The 8,943-nt window shown below is 46.7% G+C and overlaps 1 non-coding gene across 1 annotated transcript; it reads right to left on the reverse strand.

Annotated features, from left to right (window-relative positions):
* Positions 1–8,064: 8,064 nt before the first annotated feature.
* On the reverse strand, positions 8,065–8,137 carry TRNAK-UUU (transfer RNA lysine (anticodon UUU)). Its single transcript has one exon. It is a non-coding gene; the product is annotated as a tRNA-Lys (tRNA).
* Between the last annotated feature and the right edge of the window lie 806 nt (positions 8,138–8,943).

Raw genomic sequence — 8,943 nt, forward strand, 5'->3', positions numbered from 1 at the left:
CGTACGACATATGCCTGCCAGATAGAGGCAAAGAGATGCCGACCCTTACAAGCCTATATACAAATACTGTTTTGTATACAGGACACGAGCCTTTGCTACAAAAGCTAGGGAATGTGCTATATGAATTAGAGGAGTTTATGAACGTTACCAGCGGATCCGAGCCTTACCTTATATTGGAGAGTTGACCCTCTTGGCTGGGCCTATTCGCTTTAACACCGGGCTTGTCTTGCTTGATTGATTGGCTTACCCTCGTGTGTCGTGCCATATTCGCTATTGGCTTATAGTTGTTTAGTTATTCTTCTATTTGTTAAACCAACGTACGTACTAGCTTGAACACCGTGCCCCTTTCTCTAATAATAAGGCAAGCAAAACATGTTGCATCCCCAAAAGCTTCTCCTTCTTTTGCACCTTTGGGTCATAGAAGACAGCTCCTTATTCTTCTTGCTTATGGGATTAAAAGATCTCTTATTCACCGCTCGGGCTTCAGGACTCGACAGACACAGGTCACTGATGTGTGGGCAGTTATTATTTCTTTTGCCAGTGATGAGATTCTCGCAAAGCCGCCTTACTAACCCTTCTATCCGGCATACCAACAACTTTTCACAAAAGCCCGATAAATTTACTTCAAAGATCAAAGAAAACCAGAGATGGCATTTCGAGAGAAAGCTGTGGATTGAGGGTTGCTTGACCCGCTAGACCAGCGCGCCAGCCAGGTTCAAATTCAAATGAAAGATCTTCAAAAGTCTCAAATGAAAGCCAGGTTCGTTCAACAGCATGGGCAGATGCTTCGGGCCAAGCAGACTGATGAAGATGAAGTGGTGGTCATTCTAGAACTAGAGATGCTCTCTCAATCTTTGGAAAGCTTTCTCCTCTCGGAAGTAGCTTTCTCGATACCAATAGGGGGGCAGGTTTGGAACCCTCTTTATGTGAGCCTCAGGAGATAGTGAAGCCGTAAATTTTTGGTCTCATGGGCCAAGAAGCAGTTTCGCCATTTCAAATGAGACATTGGTTCCAGGACTCTTCTTAGTGGACTATTGTCCGCTTTGACCGCGAACAGCTGATCTTGGCCAGTCTTGAATTGTGACTCGACGGGGCCGTTTGGGAGATCTCGGTTGCCTTTCATTGGTATCTGAATGGAGGCGGTCTTCAACTGTGATCCTATACTCTTTTGCTCTTGCAAGTGCTGCATCCGAACCGAAGGATACACGGGGCTCTAGAGGACGAGCAATGGGAATTCATTCTCTACTTTCGACTTCCTTTCTCTCGCCGATAGGGCAAGCGCTACACTCTGCACTGCGCATACTTGGATACCAGCTCTGTTTGAAGAGTTCCTTGAGTGAGCCTTCTTCACACCGACTTCCTTTGGTGCCCCTCCTGAGACCAAGCCCTTTCCTGCCTGCAATGCTTGCTGATCGACGAGCGCCTTTGTCCTGTCTCCTTATCCTCTTTCCCGCTATGACGTCAGTCACTCCCCGAAACCAGACAGACCCTAACGGCTTCTTTGCTAACTCGCCCTATAGTAAGTATAAATAAGGAGAGGAAGCTGTGTTTTGGATGACTTTTCCACTCAGATAGATAACTGATCTGATCTTTATGCTCTTCCTGGTCTTGGACTATCAACTACCTACCGCTGCTTCAATCAGTGACAGTGTACCCTGTCTTTGTCGATGTCCGAAAATGTAGCCTTTTGTAACCCTCACCGTCATCATAGCTCCCACACGTAGTAGGGGGCTCTATCTAGACTACTGGACGAGCAAGCCCAGTCTCCCTTTTTTTTCTATTTGGGACTGTGCTTGATTCCGAATTGCAAGAAGTACCTGAGCTCTCCTTCCGTCTCGCAATCATCAGTGGTTGATGGATCACTCGAGCACCTATCTTGACCACATAGAGGTCACCCTCCATAAAGATGCCAAGGTCAAATCGTCAATCGGGTCAATGTCCGTTGGAATGGGAATGGTACAGGTATGTACTTTCAGAAAATGAAGAAGCTCGCCCCATAGATGACTTCCCTCTGCCAATACGAGTCCAGAACCCTCTTCTTTTGGAGGCAGATTTGCGCTCACCTTCTCTAATGGAAAGCATACCTAGTAGGGTCCTTTTCTGATGAATGACTTGCTGCCGAATCAGGCTCTCTCTTTGAACTGTACTCTCTGGATCAAAGCAATCGTATCCTTCTTCCCTCCCACAGTTCCTCTCTTCTTTGACCTAAACAAGTTCGCTGTATAAGAGAATCTCAATAAAAAGAGGTTATAGGAGGTTATAGGCGGGTGGGAAGAATAAGGTCTGGCCAATCAGGAATAAATATAGGTCCTCTAATGAATCCCCCAGAGAAGGATAGGGGAATACCTTGACTCTCTTCGCACTAACGTTAAGAGCAAATGAAAGCTTTTTCAGTACTTCTTCGGTCAGAGAGATGCCCGAACGATATAGATAGGGTTGAAGCCTTCAGCACTAGGGGTTCTATTCCTTTATCCCTAGTGATTCTCCGGGATTTCCGCTCTATCCCTCGGCTCTCTCTTACGGAAGAGCCTTCCAACTCATGTTATGGTCTAGATCCCCAAATATGACTCGACCATTAATTATCGCCTATCCGGATCAGTTAGGGAGAGATATGCCCTCTATAGAGTTTCACATAGCCTTTGGGAAGTCTCGGAGCGGAGGTCAAGACCTTCTCCGATAATCGATAGGCGAGGCGGATTGATTCTTCTCGTCCCGGCCCTAATAGCTGTTTTAGTATACGATGAGTTGGGTGAGGGAGAGGACGACTATTGATGCCTTGAACTCGACTCCTCTAGAGAGTCCTCCTTCCAAGGGGCTATGCTCTGTCCTAACCATTCCTTGCAAAAAGAAAGCCTTTAAAAGCAGTACAGTAAGTAATAGCGGATTTTTTCAAATGCCGGAAAAAGAGTGAAATACCTTTTACTCCTCCTCCCTAGAGGGGATAGAAGACTGGAAGGGATACCTTTTCCTCGGATTATTAGTGGAAAATTTACCAGACAGCTCAACCGTTGACCAGCCAACCGGCAAATACATTTATACAGAAAGACCAAGCTGGTGTGCCACACCTCCAACTCCAACTACTACAGGAAAGATTCCACCTCCCTCTCATGAATAAATTTGATGGATCGTACCTTAGCACAAGCGCTAAGCGATAATAATACCTTCCTATTTTGGAAGTTGGAACTCCCGCCAACCGGTGACTCTGGTTTACCATTATGTATGATTATTTCCCGTTATTTCCTCCTCCCTATTATTTGATTAGTGATTAGCTACTACTTCAACCTCTAATTAGTATGTTGTTCTTACTATTCCGTATTCGTATTATGTTGGTACTTTTTCCAATGCTATTTAGTATTCTGCTTATTCATGTGCATGTGTTATCCCTAAATCTCCATCAAACAAAGTAGAAATCCTCAAAAACTGCCCATTCTGAACGTTTTCCTTATGTCGCAGCAACCAGCTAGCTAGAACTAGAAGAAGAAGAAGGCGAGCTACCAGATGAGCTAACCAGCATACGAGATATGTTGAATAGAAGGAATGAAACCGACGTACCGTATTGACCGGCGGGTATATTTATTAATGAAAGAACTAAACCACCGCCCGCGGCTGCTCCTGCTCCTGCTCCTCCAACGCCAACGGCTACTGATTGTGTCAGCCATTCCTTTATTATTGCTATTGATATAGTGGAATTCATTCCAGTCATTCCCTCCTACACCCTATAATTCGTGTAATTAATAATTTGACTTCAGGGTGGTAACTCATTTACTTCCAACAATGGGATTTACTTCTTCTATTGGAATTGGAACTGAAACTCTTGGTTGCCCCAGCTTCCTCATATTCAACCAAGACCCTAACATTAGGAAGACTGAAACTTAAATTACAGGATTTCCAGAAACAGCTCCCGCGTCTCCTCCTCCGTATGCTACTTCTTAATTGTAAAAAAAGAAAAGTCATTTGTGCACCTCCCCTCAATGGGCTCCTCTCTTGTGTACTCCCTCTCTTTCTCCGTATCCGAATCTCTCGTAAACCGAAAGGGGATGGGAACTTCGACTATGAGGAGTTGCCGGCTTAACCGACGTCTTATCCCCCCTACTGATTTTGGAAAAGAGATACGGCACGCAAGAGAGACGGATTGCTATCTTCCGGTCCACCAAGAATCTCGTATGTACTGTAATCAAGCTAGACTAGTTGGTTGGTACAGGACTCACGCTAGACAGGTTGCTATTGTTTCCTACTTCGGGTTATTGGCGAGTCCGCGCGATCTTCACCATCGGCCAGTCCTCGATTTCTCTACTTGAGTCACGACTGAGCCAATTTATTGATCTTTGTGGTCGCGAACGATCTGTCCCGAGTAAGTTATTTATAACTTATTTATAGAGGCTATTTTTATAAGGATGTGGGGAGTCGGGGGAAAGTCTACCACACGGAGAAGAAGCTCCAATTCTCGCCTAAGCATGGGAGCTCAGTTGTGCCTATATCTTAGCCTTCGAGCTGAACACTTCATCGAGCGGCGAAAGGGCCATTGCAGTTACGCAGGCCTTCGAGGAAGGTCTTTGTTTTGCTGCTTGTTGTCGCAGCTAGGTCTCTACCGGCTCTATTCGTTAGGGATTCTCGCCTTTTCGAATGAAGATTTGTCCAAATCTCCCAGGCACGAGACCTGCTCTTCCATTTCGGTCAGAAAGGCGCAAACAGCCGTCAAGGCGACGAGAGAGACCGCCTTGCCCGATCATTCCATTACATACTTCTCCAACCCTACTCTTCGGGGGATCCATGTGAAGCAGACCGGCAACCAGAGATTCCCAACGAACGGGAATAAATAGGGTTTTATGCAAGGCAAGCAGTAGTCACTCCTGCAGTAACTCCTTCCTTTCCTGTCTCTAACTCAAGTAGTAGCAAGTACTCAAGCAAGCGAGTGAAGTGACCAGGCAAGAAAACGGATGCAGCAGTAGTTTTCTTGCTCTTTATTAATAAAAGAGTTTGATTGCTGTAAGAGAAGAAGGATTTTTGAAGCAGTCCCCTCCTACGGTTTGATGATTGCTTCAATCAAGAATGGGTTATGCATTCAATCATCGTGCCCTTCCCCAACCTAGTAAAGCGAGGGAACTTATTAATTATATGGTCACCGCTACGAGATCGCCCGGTAAAGACATAAAAAATCACCCACGAATGGTGTCGAAATGGCGATTGAAGCGTCGGAAATAGCCAATGCGCTCATATCTCAAATTGTACGGAACCCACTACCACTACCTTTTCGATAACAAAGCCCTCGACCAAGGGATTAACCCGAAATGAGTGATTCATGCCGCTGGCTGCCCACCTCTTTCGAGCCCAAGTCAAGCAAAGGGCCTCTCCGCCGCTTGTCAAAATTGGACGTTTTGCGTTCTTTTGATCTGTCGGCGGCAACGGATCGTTTTCCGCTGTCGTTTCAGGGAGTTAAAATACAAGGGCTGTTCCATTTAGAGACAGCCTTTGCTTGGGTGTTCTCGGGGCTTGGAACGAATGCCTTTCTAGCCCCCCGCGAACCAGGGGAGCCGCCTATGTTTGTCCGACTTTCTACAGGACACAGCCTCTAGGGTACCTCTCGTCTCGGCCTTTGTTCGCTCTATCACATCACTTTGTGGTGTGGTATTGTGCTGACAAGGTATACCCAGGAAAGAAGTTTAGTAAATACGCACTTCTCGGTGACGATATCGTCATCGGAGACGCCGCGGTTGCGGACGTTTATAAGGATGTCATCAATCGCTTGGGGGTGATCAAAACCGAAGTCTTTGCTCTCTGATAGAGGCGGTCTTGAGTTCGCGAAGAAATTCTGAATTCACGGTCGTGAGCTATCCCCGATTAGTGTCAAAATGATACGATCGGCGAGGCATGCGATTGCATGGATGCCGGTGTTTCGAAATCTTGGACTGACGTCTCTGCAGCTCTCTATGAGAGTTCGTGAAGCTGGTTTTCGTAGATATTCTGCAAAACCAGAGCACGTGAGTCCTCATTATAATAGACACTGGTATCGCCACATCCTTGTGGCGTTCTCTCCCGGTGGTATCCTACCACTCCCATTTCAGGTTTGGTTAGGGTTCCCAGATGGAATATTAATCACTTGTTATCATATGGGTATGGTGCGAGACATGCTTGTGTCTTCGTGTTCTCCGGATTGGGGTCATGTGGAGCGCTTTGCCACTGATCCCGATTTGAAGCTCGATGAGGACACCGGCTTGCTGACAGAAAAGCTTTTTCTCGGGTTAAAGCCTGTTTTGTTTGGCTTATTGCGCGTGGTGGTACAGGGCGAGAGTTGACTTCTCAATCCCCGTTGAGAGTTTCCTTGATCCTCCGGCCGTGTGTTTTAGGCCGGATCGGAAAGACCAATTATCAAAGTTTCATAAATATGGTTTGATGTTCCGGTGCTATGACCTCGTCCGCCAGAAAGTCTCTCCGATTCCTTTCGGAGAGAAAGCGGTCAGGTTGACTTTCGACGTCGTGTCATCTCGTATTTGGTCTAGATCTTATCAATGGTTAGATAAGATTGAAATAAAACCCTGGAAGAGTGCTGTGGTCTTGCTATGGCTCTGGCGCCGAAAGGCCTCTCGAGTCCTCTGGTAGGATACAGTAATAAGACTGTAAGCGCATCTGAGCGCCTTTTTCCCGCGACAATATATGGACACTAAGGTTAGTGCCATAGGGCGAAGCGGGACATGTTCGACCTCACGTCTAACCAGCGTCAGGTCGAACGAGCCCCCTAGTTCTTGTTTGAAGACCAGAACATTAGCAACATGGATTAGGATGACTCTTCGGAATACTAAGCCCCGCAGGAATACTAGCAAATCCAATGTGACATGTATTAGAGGGCAAGGGCTATCTTTACTCTTTAGCCTGAGAGGGAGAAGGCTTCCCGCGTAGGCAGATTAGCAATCCCTAGTCTTCCATAAATAGTATTGGACTTATCTTTCCTCCTCCTCGAAGATGATGGATCCGGGGAGGGGGGAAAGATGAGGCTATCTGGTAGATAAAGACAGATCAACATGTCCTTGCTTCGAATATCAGATAAGAAGAGATTCTGACGTCTGAGATTGCGTGCCTTGCCCGGTCAGTTGATAGGGAAGCAAGAAGAAACTAGTTAGACCGGAGCTTACCGAAAGGCGAGTTTCCATCCATAAGCATTCGCAGGTACCTCGAGGGACAAAGCACGGAATGAAAGATTCTTCATCTGCGGCAATGTTAATTGGCCGATGGATTCCGAGTGACTAACTTACTTGACAGAAGACTGATCAGCTGACTTTGAAAATGGCTTGAGAGAGCAAGAAAACGCCCTATTTTTATTAGTAAAGAGCAAGAAACCTATTTTTATAAGTAAAGAGCAAGAAAACGGATGCGCGTTAGCGCAACGGCTTTCGCGCTAGCGCGCTCGGCCCTTGCTTGTTGGGTTCCAAACCTCTTCCTGTGCCTGAGTGATGGCTTTCCAGAGGAGATTGCTTTCAAGACCAGAGGCGCAGATGATAGTTTCAAGGACATGGGGAGAGGATCCCGATTAAAAAAAAATCACCTCTAGGAGGCACCCGCCGCCGCCTATGACAAAAGGAGACCTTTCCTCTCCCGGAGGGAAAACAAACAGGTACGAAAGAAAGAAAGAAGCCTGTTCAAAGTCGGAATAGGGGTAGTTCCTCTGTTGACTCAGGAAAGCGGGTCAGTTGATTGGCAAGCCGATTGACAGGGCCCCGAAGCAAGGTATGATGGGTGCCAGCAACTTTCACTTGTTAGGAGTAGGGGCTGAAAAGAGCTCTTCGTATAGGTTGGGTTTGCTGGGTTTTGATGCTTACCCTATTATTAGAGAAAGGGGAAGGTTTGATAAAGGAGCTTTTAAGCCCTTTTGCTGAATTGTTGGTCCGCAGCCCCGCCCTATAGAATGAATAAGGAGAGGCCTATTGATGACCGAGCCATTCTTATACTACTCCTTACCTCAACCCCCCTTGTCACTTAAAGGGCGAAGTCGCTGAAGCGAGTCTAAAGGCCAAAGAGTGATCTTTGAACGCTACTACGCATCCTTACTAATAGTATAGTGTAAGGTAGGTTTGGGTATAGCAGGACTTGAACCTGCGACCATTAGGTTAAAAGCCCAATGCTCTACCAACTGAGCTATACACCCCAAAAAAAGATATAGTAGTAAATAAGGATTGGTGCGGAAAAGAAAAGAGGGTGGGGTTGGGTCTGGCCTTCTTCTCATCATATTAAAGGGGCGCAGCTCTGTATGAGGCTCCTACTGCAGAGCAAGCGAAGAAAACGTAAGGGCGCGCGTTAGCTAGGCCGTTTTCAATAAGGAGTGCTAACGCGCCCCTTATTGAAAACTCAAGGAAAGCCTTGATCGATATGAGAAACATGCGCTCAAGCACCCAACCTATACTTTGGGCTTGGGCTCGAAAGCCGGCCTTACTCAACAAGCACCTTTCTTAGTAAGGTTGCTTGTTTCCACTCATTGAAGATTCTATCTACAAAAGAAGGTCAACGGGGGATACTAAAGTTGCTCTCACTGGCACCATCTACGAGAAGGTGGGGTCGTCTTTCTTTCCAGCCGCCATACGGGTTTCGCCTTAAAGCCTTAAAGACGGAGAAGGGGAGGAGCAGTTATCTATGTAATTACGGTCTTTGTTGGCCGTTGTTCCGGTCGAGCACTCTCTTTTCTTTGTCCAATTCCGTCTTACCAAACAAGACTGACTTCTGACCAACCCGCGAAGGGTTGTGAAGTTGGACCAGGTACGAAGAATGAATCTATATCTGTGTACGGAAGTTGCTGGCCGGCGGCCGCTCAACTGTTCGAGCGCAATACAGTGGTGGTTGCTTCCGTTCCGATTCGACAAGGGTAGAATGCCTGGTCGAAGGTCCAGTACAGTAGGTAGCAGGCGTTTCGTTTTGGCTCCCGAGCGAGAACGATAAATAGGCGATGCACCATCCTTG

The sequence above is a fragment of the Corylus avellana genome, unplaced genomic scaffold, assembly GCF_965113065.1.
Source record: "Corylus avellana unplaced genomic scaffold, dhCorAvel1.hap1.2 HAP1_SCAFFOLD_25, whole genome shotgun sequence".
NCBI lineage: Eukaryota > Viridiplantae > Streptophyta > Magnoliopsida > Fagales > Betulaceae > Corylus > Corylus avellana.